Source organism: Antechinus flavipes, chromosome 3 (assembly GCF_016432865.1).
Source record: "Antechinus flavipes isolate AdamAnt ecotype Samford, QLD, Australia chromosome 3, AdamAnt_v2, whole genome shotgun sequence".
NCBI classification, from domain to species: Eukaryota; Metazoa; Chordata; class Mammalia; order Dasyuromorphia; family Dasyuridae; genus Antechinus; species Antechinus flavipes.
Window position 1 is genome coordinate 609,174,566 of NC_067400.1, and position 12,330 is coordinate 609,186,895.

A 12,330-nucleotide genomic window follows, 5' to 3' on the forward strand; every position below is an offset into this window, starting at 1 on the left:
ATGGGACACTGGGAGTAATCACCCCCCATCACCAGCAGCACACACAGGGGGACACTTGCCCCCCTGGAGCCTCTGGGAACATCTCCCAGTATGTCCAAATCTTGCCCATCCTTAAAACCCTCTCTCCTGCCTCTTCCATCCCTTAGATTACCATCCTATGGGTCTTCCTTTCCACAACCAAACTCCTATGGTCCTAGGGTCTTTAGGGCGTCCTGTACGTTCATTACCTCAGTTTCCTCCCATTCCCTTTTCGAGCCCTCTCAAGCTGGTTTCTGGCTCCACAGGTGAATGGAATGCTCCAGGAAATGGAAAATAACCTGCTAAGAAAACTCCAAATAGGAGAGCTGGACAACTGAATAACAACTTGGACTCATACAACCTATAGAAAAGCAGCCTTGTAAAATGGAACAATCGCTAAATTTGGAGTCAAAGGACCCAGATTCAAATTCAGATCCTTGCTCCTTTCTAGCCGTGTGACTTTGGGTAAATCATTTCAACACGCTGAGCCTCAGTTTCTCTGTCTGTCAGATGAGAAGGTTGGACCCTTCCAGGTCTAGATCTATGAACTCTTCACATCTAGGCAAAAACTACCTACTGGGACATCTCTACTTGGAAGCTCCATTAGCATTTCAAACTCAAAATAGCCAAAGTGGAATCCCTTATTTTTCTTCCTCAATCTATATCTCTTCTCCAAATCTTCCCTGTGTCCCCTGTGAAAGGTCTTATGTCTCATTCTCAGAGTCTGTTCTGGATTTTTTCTTCCTTCCTCCCTTCCCTATCTGATCAGAAGCCCAGACTTGCCAATTCTCCCATCACTATCTCTCTCATCCATATCTTTCTCTCTACTCATGTAGCTCTTGCCCTAGCTCAGGCCCTGAACTATCACAGTAATCTCATTAAAGATGTCTTTTTATTCTCTCCCCTCTCCAATTAATTAATCAGATTTATATTCCTAAAAGGTAAGTCCAAGATACCACTTCCCTGCTCAAAAACCTTCCTTGGCTCCCTATGCCTCAATTACCAAATGAAAAATGAAATGATAAAACAAAAACTCCCCAGATTATTTAAAACTCTCTGAATCTGTCTGTTCTGTACATTTCTAAAAATGTCGTATCACACTCTTGCGTGCAGCCTTTCCAAACTAGCCACTAGCTATTCCCTCAAACTCAATGTTCCACATTCCATCTGTGCCTGTGACTAGAACGCACCCTTTCCTCCCCTCTGTCTCTTAGGGAGGGAAGGGAATAAGCATTTATATAGCACCTACTGTGTACCTTTACAAATATTGAGCTCTCAATAGTACCATGTAAAAATAGTTTTTAACACTCATTTTTATAAGACTTTGTGTTCCAAATTTTTCTCTCTCCTTCCCTCCCCAAGACAGCAAGTAATCTGATGTGGGTTAAATATATGCAATTCTTTTTTTTTTCTTTTTGCTGAGGTAATTGGGGTAAAGTGATTTGCCCCAGGGTCACACAGCCAGAAAGTGTTAAAGGGTCTGATGTCTCATTTGAACTCAGGTCCTCTTGACTTTAGGGCTGGTACTCTATCCACTATACCAACTAGCCACTCTGTGAAGTTCTTTTTAAATATATTTCCATATTTGTCATGTATAAATATTATTTCATTTGAGCCTAAAAAAAAAAAAAAACGTAGGAGGTAAGTGCTATTATTACCCCCACTTTACAGTTGAGGAAACTGAGGCAGGTAGCAGTCAAATGACTTGCTCAGGGGCACCTGGTCTGAGGCTGGATTTGAACTAAAGTATTTCTTACTCCAAACCCAGGATCCTCTCTGCGGTATCCCCAAGCTGCTTTAGGAGTTCAGGTCTCTTTCCAGATTTAACTCAGAAATGGGAATGATCCCAAGAGCTGCTCATAATTTATCTGATTTCACATTATTGGGAAGGGCTCGCTCCTAATTAGTCTTAGCTCCCCCGATATCTAGGAGTGCCGAGTGCATGATAAATATTAAGGGAATGCTGGGTGAATTGAATTGCTTTGAGCCAGATCAAACGGTGGAAAGCTAGCTAATAACTGAAGAGAAGGACTGGAAAAAAAAACAGAAGGGAGATCCAGAGGTGAGTACTGTGGGTGAGGGGCTAAGCGAATGCAGTGAGGTAAGCCAGCTTCAGACAAGATCCAAAAAGCTGCAAGATCCCTATCTTGGAGGCCTTAGACTGTCACGTTTTTTTCCATTTGACCCCAGAGGTCAGAGATGGGGGGTGGGGGGTGGGAGGAAGAAGGGGGGAAGGCAGATAGAACTTGGGATTTTAGGAAAAATTCCACAACAGTTGGGGTTATCTCCAAGTGGCTTGGGAGATGGTGAACTTCCTCTCCCTGAAGGTGTTTAAGGGGAGGCTGGGTGGGACATTGTGGGGGCTTATGGGAGAGGGGATCCTTTTTCTAGAGGGGCTGACCTAAAAGATCTCCAAGGTTCCCCTCCCCCTCCCAATTGGGTAATTGTGTGATTCTGGGAACTCCCATGGGAGTTTTCTGATATCAGGAATAAAGGGCTGACTCACCTCAAGATCCTAAAAGCATTTATCAGAAAATATACGTGAAATGATAAGTGTCAATCAAATAATAAGTAAGCAAGTTACTAAGCGCCTACAGTGCGTCAAGTGCTGGGCTAGACTCTAGGGATACAAAATAAGGCAAAAACTACTACATAGGAGATTGTGGTTGAGTAGTTAGTTTCCAACTCTCTGTGACCCCATTTGGGGTTTTCTTGACAGAGATACTGGGGATGGTTTCCCGTTTCCTTCTCCAGTTTATTTTACAGATGAGGAAACTGAGGCAGACAGGGTAAGTGACTTGCTCAGCTAGTAAGTGTCTAGGCCGGATCCTGGTTCCACGCCCGATGCTCCATCCACTGCACCACCTCCGGCCCATGTACGGGATACTGCCAGGAATCTCAGAGGGAAAGTACATATAGCCCCTCTTTAAGTTCTTCCCCCTCCGTTGGGCGAAGTTGATCCGCAGAAGATTATTCCCATTTAATCATTTAGTATTAAATAAAAGCATTTGCAAAGGACAGGCTAAGGGGGGCAGCGGCCAGAGCAGGGCTCGGAATCCTCATGGGTTCAAACCCAGCCTCAGCCCCCCCATTGAATCCTGGGCAGGTCACTGCGGCTTCTTGCTCAGAAGGAAATGGCAACCGGCTCTAGCTTCTTTGCAAAGAAAACCCCACTTATCTTACTGAGGTAAGTGAACAGCAGCAAAGGCTTGGATAAGGGCCCATTGGCCAGGGCCCACTCACAAGTTAACTTTCACAGAAGCATTTACTCCAAGGATGCATCAGTGGCAAAGAGGACAGTCATCCTCCGACCCTTCAGGGACTGCCCAGGGACCTTGTCCCAAGAGGCCTTTGTCTCAGAGGGAGCAGGTTCTCTGCCCCGGCTCTGACCGGGCTGTCCGGGTCCGGACCCAGAAGTCCAGGCTGGCCCCCGCGCCAGATGCTGAAGGTGGGTGCCGAAGGTCCGGCTTTGTCCCCCCCGAGCATCTGCGCTGAGCCAGTTACCGGACCGAAGCCAGGACCCAAGCTAAGCCAGAAATGACAGGCGTTGGGGGGCAGTAAGAGCCGGCCCCCAAACTCGGATTCCCAGACCCGAGGGCGACCTCGGCAGGAGGCCAGGGCTGGCCCCTTTGTCCCATCTCAAGTGCGAGAGCGCTGGTCAACACGCAGCCAAGGAGGGGCAGCCGGAAGCCCAGCGTGATCGGGGGCTCTGAAGCTGGGCCGGCTCCGTCTCCCTGGCTCTCTTGGGACAGCGCAGCAGGGCCTGTGCCCACACCTGCCCACCTCCCTCCCGCGTCACTGTCTGCTGGGAGTGGGCTGCTAGCTAGTGCCACCAGAACACATGAGGCCCGTGCCAGCCTCAGCTCTAAGTACATGCGGGTAAATGTGGGCCCATACGTGTGCATGTGCACATACTACGTGTGGGGAGTGAGCCCCCGGCACGTGTGCGGGCCATCAGGGTGCACACATGTGTGCGCATGTGTTATATCTGACACGTAATACTTCCTGGAGACCACACTCAGGACGACCGGTGACCGGCCCCCCACGGACAGAACGGCTTTGCCCGCTGGCCTTGGAGCGCCTGCAGAAGACCCCGTCCCACGGCCCGCATTCCCATAGAGCTGAAAGGCGGCTCCCCGGCCTCTGACACCCCGTGAGACATACAATTGGAGAGCAGAACTTAGGCCCTCTTTGTCCTCCTAAATCCCCATGGCCTCCGACAACACAAGGACCTTGATCGTTTTCCCATTTGTTTTTTTTTCCATTGGGGGTTTAGGGAGTGGAATCTCTGACGCCAGGAGTTTCAAAGGCCAAAAGTCACCGTCCAGGCAGGAGAGCATCAGGGACCTGAGAGGCGAGGGGCGACCCCCTGGGGAGAGCTCGCAGATCCTGGCCACTAGAGGCCGAGACTGGAAGGCAGACGCCCAGTGTGTCACGCAGGAGCGGAGGCAGCGTGGGGGGAGGAGCAGCCATTGGTCTCCCCATATCTCTGAACTAAATCTCCTTTTGTAAAAGCCGCCAGATGTTAAGTGGCTACATTAAATTAGAATGCTAAATGTGGTTAGGGTTCAGTCCTGTATGACTCTCCATGACTCCGTTGGGGTTTTCTTGGCAAAGGTACTGGAAGGGTTTTCTCATTTCCTCCTCCAGCTCATTTTACAAATGAAGAAACTGAGGCAAACAGAATAAAGTGACTTCTCCAGGAGTCACACAGCTGGTGGTTTTCTATTTCATCTCCAGCTTATTTTACAGGTGAGGAAATTGAGGTTAAAAAAAAAAAAAAAAGTGACTTGCCCAGAGTCAAAGAGTCTGAAGTCGGATTTGAATTCCTCATTTCAAAAATATATAAAGAATTGACTCAAATTTATAAGAATTCAAGCCATTCTCCAATTGATAGATGGTCAAAGGATATGAAGTTTTCAGATGAAGAAATTGAAACCATTTCTAGTCATATAAAAAGGTGTTCCAAATCACTATTGATCAAAGAAATACAAATTAAGACAACTCTGAGACACCTCTACTCCAAAATTAGCACACCAATTATTTGTGTCCAACCTGTGGTAGAGCTTTCAGAGATTGTACTGGTCTGATTATTAACAATGTTCCCCAACCGCAACACAGTGATGCCATTCTGGATCTTTTCAAGAATAAAGGACACCCATACGAAAAGGTGCTCCAAATCACTATTGATCAGAGAAATGCAAATTAAGACAACTCTGAGACACTACTACACACCTCTCAACTTGGCTAAGATGACAGGAAAGGATAATGATGAATGTTAGAGAGGATGTGGGAAAACTGGAACACTAATACATTGTTGGTGGAACTGTGAATGAATCTAAGCATTCTGGAGAGCAATTTAGAACTAGGCTCAAAAAGTTATCAAACTGTGCATACCCTTTGATCCAGCAGTGTTTCTAGGGGGCTTACACCCCAAAGAGATACTAAAGAAGGGAAAGGGACCTGTATGTGCCAAAATGTTTGTGGCAACCCTTTTCATAGCGGCTAGAAACTGGAAATTGAGTGGATGTTCATCAATTGGAGAATGGTTGAATAAGTTTTGGTATATAAATGTTATAGAATGTTATTGTCTTCTAAAAAACAATCAGCAGGATGATTTCAGAGACTTACATGAACTGATGCTAAGTGACTAGAACCAGATTATTGTACACAGCCACAAGACTAACCGATGATCAATTCTGATAGATGTGGCTCTTTGGGGTGATTCAGGCCAATGAAATTGTGATGGAGAGAGCCATCCGCACCCAGAGAGAGGACTGTGGGAATTGAATATGGATCACCCCAAAGCATTTTCACCCTTTTTGCTATTGTTTGCTTGTATTTTGTTTTCTTTCTCATTTTTTTTCCCTTTTTGATCTGATTTTTCTTGTGCAGCAGGATATTTCTGGAAATATTTATAAAACTGCACATTTAACATATTTTGAACTACTTGCCATCTAGGGGAGGGGATACGAGGAAGAGAAAAAATTTGGAACCCAAGGTTTTGTAAGGGTGAATGTTGAAAAGTATCCTTGTACATATTTTGAAAATAAAAAGCTTTAATTAAAAAAAAACATGCCCCATTAAAGGGATTGGGGGAGGAAGGATTGGGGCCCAGTAAAGGAACTACTTGTTGACCTGATAACTTCCCCGGGTATGTATTCAAAATACTTAAACCTCTTAAGACTTGTCAAAACAAGTGGCTGCTCTGCCCTCCTGATGATTCACCTGTGGGAAATAAGCTGTCAAGAGAAACCTAGAAAGTCTTGCTAAAAAAGATGGAATCCATAGCAGCTCTGGGGACGTTTCCATTCCTGCTATCCATGGAGAGCCCAGGATTCAGAAAAGAAATGAGGGCATCGGGAAGAGCTGATTAAGAAAAAGGTGTCTGAGAATGAGCATTGGATTTTTATGTCACAGCTTAAAATAGCAGCTCTTGGCTAGCAGAAGAGTGCATTTAAACCAGGGCTGATAAGAATTTATTTTCCTAGAGTATTGTAAATCTAATCAAAAGGGCTTTAAAATAATAAGGGGGAATTGCTACATGTGCTGTATATATATAAACATACTAAACATAACATCTGTTTATTTACATATAAATTATAAAAATCAGCAATACATATTATGCAGATATATATATATATATATATATATATATATATATAGGCATCTTGTTTGTTATCCAGACCTGAGAATTTGTGTATGAGGTCATGGAGGCTTCCTCCTTAAACTTCGCCTCTTGTAAACTTCTAGATTTCTCTACCATTATTCTTCCCACTCTGTAATTATTTTACATTTTATTTGGTACTTATATATACCTGTATGTATAAATTGGAAACATGTATAAATATATCTAGCTATGTGTGTACATAAATTTAATAGCTTAAAACCATACCAAAGGTTTGGGACTCTGTGCACCTATCTAATATATATATACTTATTTTTGTAAATGTAATATGTATAATATATATGTATCTGTATATACATATATACATAACTATGTACATGCATATGTAAATAGCTATACATATAGATAACTACATGTATATTAAGTGGCACAGTGAATTGAGTTCCAAGCCTGGATCTGAGTCAGAAAGACCTGAGTTCAAATTCAGTCTCATTCTTACTAGTTCTGGGTCCTAGGTAAGTTACTGACCCTACTGCCTCAGTTTCTCTCAGCTAGAGAAGAAAATAGGAAATCATGACAAAATCTTTGCCAAGAAAATCCCAAATCGGGTCACAAAGAGTCAAACATGACCCGTGGATAGAATTTTCTAACATGAGTTTTTTGGAATTGTCTTGAATCATTGTATCTCTGACAAGGTAAATCAGTCATATCTGATTATCATACAATGTTGCTGTTACTGTATACAGTATACTCCTGTCTCTGTTCAGTTCATTCAGTATCAGTTCCTATCAGCCTTTCCAAGTTTTTCTGAAATCCATCCACTCATTATTTCTTAGAGAACAATAAGCGTTCAATTAAGTTCATATAACACAACTTGTTGAGTCATTTCCCAATTGAGAATGTCCTCAATTTCCAATTCTTTGCCACGACAAAAAAGAGCTTCTTTAAATATTTTTGTACATATGGGTCCTTTTCCCATTTTGATGATCTCTTGGGATACAGACTTAGCAGTCCATACTAAGTGTCTTAATGGAGATGGGGAACAAATGGCAGCTTCATTGCTTCCTAGCCAGTTCCAAGTTACAAATCCAAGGTGATCTGACTAGCTAAAGGACCCAAGCCTCAGCCTGGTGTTCCTGGACAGGAAGGTCCTGGGTAACAGACAGAAAAATGACTTAGTTCATAAACCAGCAGCAATCAAGAGCTTCTGAAACCTTCAGAGAAATAACTAGAACAGCAATCCCTGAACCAATAGAGCCTACACTGAGTCACTCTGAGCCACCAGAGATTTCCAGCTGGCCAATAGTGGTAGAGTTCAGCAATAGTCTAAGGTAGTTCAGAACCAAACCAAAGTCATGAATTTGCAGAACTCAGACGAGGGGCAATAACCAGACTTTGCCCTGGATCAGTCTATTTGGGGAGGGCTGAAAGCTTGTAGGTCCCCAGCCTGAACTGTCTCTGAGATCCTACAACAACACAAGACTCAATAGCCACAAAAGAAACAACAAGAACAACCAGGATCTTCTTCCCAACAGATGTGCACAGAGTTTGTTCCTAACCAAAATCCAAAGTGAGGAATTGAGATTCTTTTGTCATACACGTGACAAGTGGTCATGCAAAAGATATCTCCTTATCACTCACATTGCAAAAGAAAATATACAAAATCCCAATAAGAATAAAGAAAAAAATTTAAAGTATGCTTAGATCTCCATTCAGAGTTCATCAGTTCTCTCTTTGGAGGTGGTTAGAATCTTTCATCATGATTCCTTTGGAATTGCCTTAGATCATCATGTTGATCAGAGTGGCTAAGGATTTCACTGTTTATCTTTCTTACAATATTCCTGTTACTGTACACAATATTCTCCAGGTTTTGCTCACTCCACTTTGTATCAGTTAATTTAAGACTTCCCAGATTTTTCTGAAACTATATCCCTTATTATTATTACCTTATTATTATATTTTATTATTATTATTTTGTTATAATAGTACCCTTATTATAATTACCATAGGATAATGGTATTCTAACACAATCACATAATACACCTTTTTCAGCCATTTCCTAATAGGCATCGCCATCAATTTTCAATTCTTTGCCACCATAAAAAGAGTTGTGACAACTAGACAAAAATATTTTAACCTTTTAAAAAACTTATTTAATGTATTCCAGGGATTCCAATTAGATTTTTGCCCACATTGTGTTTTGTTTGAGGCTTATAGATTATTACTTTTTTAGGTTTGTATTTACTCATCTCTGTGACTAATATGGAAATATCTTTTGCATGACCACTTGTGTAATCAATATCATATTCCTTTGTCTTCTCAAGAGGTGGAGATTCAAGAGAGAGGGAGATGATTTGGAGCTTAATAATTTTAAAAATTGATATCATAAGAAATGGTTAATTAAATAAATATTTTAAAATTGTCAGTGAAATGAAAGTACAGAGGAAAAAATTGGGAAAGAAATAAAACCTGTGGAAGAAAGAACTGGGAAGGCAATTAACAGCTTAGCACAAGAAGTAAAACACTTTGCCCAAGCAACAAACCCCCTATACATTAAAAATGAGTAAATCAAAGCCAATGACTTCATGAGGCAACAGGAAATATTAAAACATAGTCAAGAAAGTTAAAAAAAAAAAAACTGCCCAGACTGAGAAGGAATCTCCATCACTTTCTGAAGGAAATTCCCAAATGAAAACCTCCAAGAAAATTATAATCAAAATTCAGAACTTCAAGCTTAAAAAAAAAAAAATACTGCAAGCAGCCAGAAAAAAGGATTCAAGTATTGAGGAGCCACAGTCAGGATCACACACAATTTAGCAGCTGCCACAAACAAGGAACAGAGAGCTTGGAATGCCATCCTCCAGAAGGCAAAGATGGATGCTTGCAGCCAAAAATAACTTCTTCAGAAAAACTTATAAGTTTATAGGAGAGAAATGGGCATTTAATAGAGGAATTCCAGAGCTATAAAGACACTTTGAAGTTCAAACACAGAAACTGAGAAAAACATGAATGAGCAAAGATGAGAATTTAAAAAAGGATAAACAGTTTACATCCAAACATGGGGAAATCATATATATGTGCTCCTGAACTCTGCTATCATCAAAACTCATAGAAGGACTCTAATTAGATACAATATTTGGGAATAGCATTGCAATGTCTTGATATCCTTAATAGAATGATGGAAAGGGGGGAATACAAGTAGGGAAAGAGGGAAAAAAACTTGGGGGAAATTATTCCACATAATTGGAGCAATTAAGTGGCATATTGGATAGAGTACCAGGCCTGAAGCCAAGAATACTCATCTACTTGAATTTAAATATGGTTTCAAAAGCTTTGAAACCCTAGGCAAGTCACTTAATTCTCTATACCTCAGTTTGCTCATACATAAAATGAACTGGAGAAGAAAATAGCAAATCATTTCAATATGTTTGCCAAGAAAGGAAGAGGAGTCAGATATAACTAGAAAGATTTAATAACAAAAATTTCACATAATCAGGTTGTATACCTAGATATCTATGTAATCAAGGAGAAGGAAATTTTGGGGAAATGATCGATTCTTGAACTTTAATATCATATGGACTAGTTGGTCAAGGGAGGAGAGAATATACACACATACCAATTGGGCAGAAAGATACATCTCATTCAAGGGAAATGGGAGAAGGGGAAAAAGGATATTAATGGAAAATTAGTTTAAGGGGGGATGAATTTTAAGTAAAACAAATTCTAAAGATATGCACAAAAATATAGGTCTTTTTGTAGTGAAAAAAGAATAGAAATCTGAGATGTTCTTATATTGGGAAATGAACAATTTATAGCATATAAATGTGATGGAATAATGATGAAGAGGCTAGTTTCAGAGAAACATTAGTGAATTAGACTTAGTGAAGTTAATAGAACCATGTTGATAAAGTAACAGCAATATGATAAAGACAAACAACAAAGAATTAGGAACTCCAGTTAGTAATGATCATCCATGATTCTAGAATTCTCGAATGAAACATATTACCTACCTCCAGATAGAGATGAAATAGAGTACACAAGGAGACTTTTTTAAGGGGTGGGGGTGATGTGGAAATTTGTTTTTACTTAACTGTGCACATTTGTAACAGCCATTTTGTTTTCCTTTCATTCTCAATTGGAGTGGGAAGGAATTGAGGTGGGAGAGAAAACATTTTAAAAATTAAATTAAATTATCCATGCATATGCTTTGTAAATAAAAAGCTTTAATTTAAAAAAAAATCCTTAGAATACTTGGGTGGGGGGGAATCAAAAATTTTAAAAAATTTAAAAATAAAGTTTAAAAAACAAAGGAGAGATAAACTCATGTGAGGAAATCAAGGAACCAGAAGGAAAACAGATGAAGGTCCAGAGAAGTAGAAACAGATATTGTAATCATCATTGCACATACTCTAGACCAGAGGTGTCAAACATATGGTCTTCTGACACTCTTAACTACCATAATGCAGTTTCAACCAGATTACAATATGATTAAGAAATATTTAGCAAAAGAAGTAAAAATACAACAAAATTTGTTGTTTAGTCATGTTTTAGTTGTGTCCAACTCTTCCTGATATCATTTGGGCTTTTCTTGGAAAATACTAGGATGGCTCACCATTTCCTTCTCAGTTTATTTTACAGATGAAGAAACTGAAACAAATGGAGTTAAGTGATTTGCCCAGAATCACACAGCTGTAAAATCTGAGACCAAATTTGGTCTCAGTGAGATGAGTCTTTTCATTTCCAGACCCAGGACTCTAACTACTAGGATGCCATCTAAGTAGTGTTGTTGTTTTTAAACTGGACATATTGTAATTCCTTACATTTTAGTTTATTTGAGGAATGGGAGAGAGGAAGCAAATGACTTGGATTTTTAATTATCTGTATTCATAAACTCATTTTACAATTACTTATATAAATTTTGAATAAATGAATTTCCACATGAAAAAAAGTTCCCATACGTGGGCTACAATGTCTCCCCTGACGTTTAGTCTCACATCCCAGCTTTCATCTCTAAGAAAGACCCTTTTTTTTTTGGGGGGGGGGTACTATGAGTTAAGGGTAGGGAATGAAAACAGGTTTTCTTTTTAGTATTAGATCAAATTACAGTACCGTAATTTAGGGAGTGGAGAGGCAATTTCTTTCAGAAATCATTCCTGGATTTTATGACTAGAAAAGAAAGAAGTCCCAAACTTAATGTGATGACCCAACAAGAATTAAATCTCGTTTTCTCTAATCCTCTCCAATACTTTCCTGGGATGTTATTTTATTTTATTTTTTTAATTTTTATTTAATGATTACTTTACATTGACAACATTATCCCTTGCACTCGTTTCTTTTCCGATTTTTTCCCCCTCCCTCCCTGCACCCCCTCCCCTAGATGGCAAGCAGTCCTTTATATGTTGGATATGTTGCAGTATATCCTAGATACAATATATGTTTGCAGAACCGAACAGTTTTCTTGTTGCATAGGGAGAATTGGATTCAGAAGGTATAAATAACCCGGGAAGAAAAACAAAAATGCAGATAGTTCACATTCGTTTCCCAGTGTTCGTTCTTTGGGTGTAGCTGCTTTTGTCTGTCATTTATCAATTGAAACTCAGTTAGGTCTCTTTGTCAGAGAAATCCACTTCCATCAAAATATGTCCTCATACAATATCGTTGTCGAAGTGTATAATGATCTCCTG